This window comes from Panthera tigris, chromosome F2 (genome assembly GCF_018350195.1).
Source record: "Panthera tigris isolate Pti1 chromosome F2, P.tigris_Pti1_mat1.1, whole genome shotgun sequence".
Taxonomy (NCBI): Eukaryota; Metazoa; Chordata; class Mammalia; order Carnivora; family Felidae; genus Panthera; species Panthera tigris.
The window spans coordinates 22944519-22944874 of NC_056676.1; positions in this window are offsets into that span (position 1 = coordinate 22944519).

Here is a 356-nt window from a genome sequence, read left to right on the forward strand (position 1 = left end):
GGCCCGGAGCAGCCCCAGCGGCCCGCGACGCGCAGCCCGGCCCGGCCCTGCCCCGCGCCGGGCCCCCGCCCTCGGCGCCGCCCCTCCCCAGCCCTGGCGGCGCGCCGGTCCGGGCGCGGGCGGGTGCCGCGGCTGCCCCCTCGCAGGTGGGGAGGGCGCCTCGCCCCGGGGCGCCCCGCAATCGGCGCCCCGCCCGCCGCGAGCCCGCGCCCCTAGCCCGCGGGAGCGCCCCGGGAGAGAGCGGAGCGGCAGGTGCTTGGGGATCCCGGCGACCCAGGGAGCGTCGGAACCGCCAGCAGCTCGGCCAGGGAGGCCGCATTCCCAGCCTCCAGACTCTGCTTCCTAACACCTGGGGT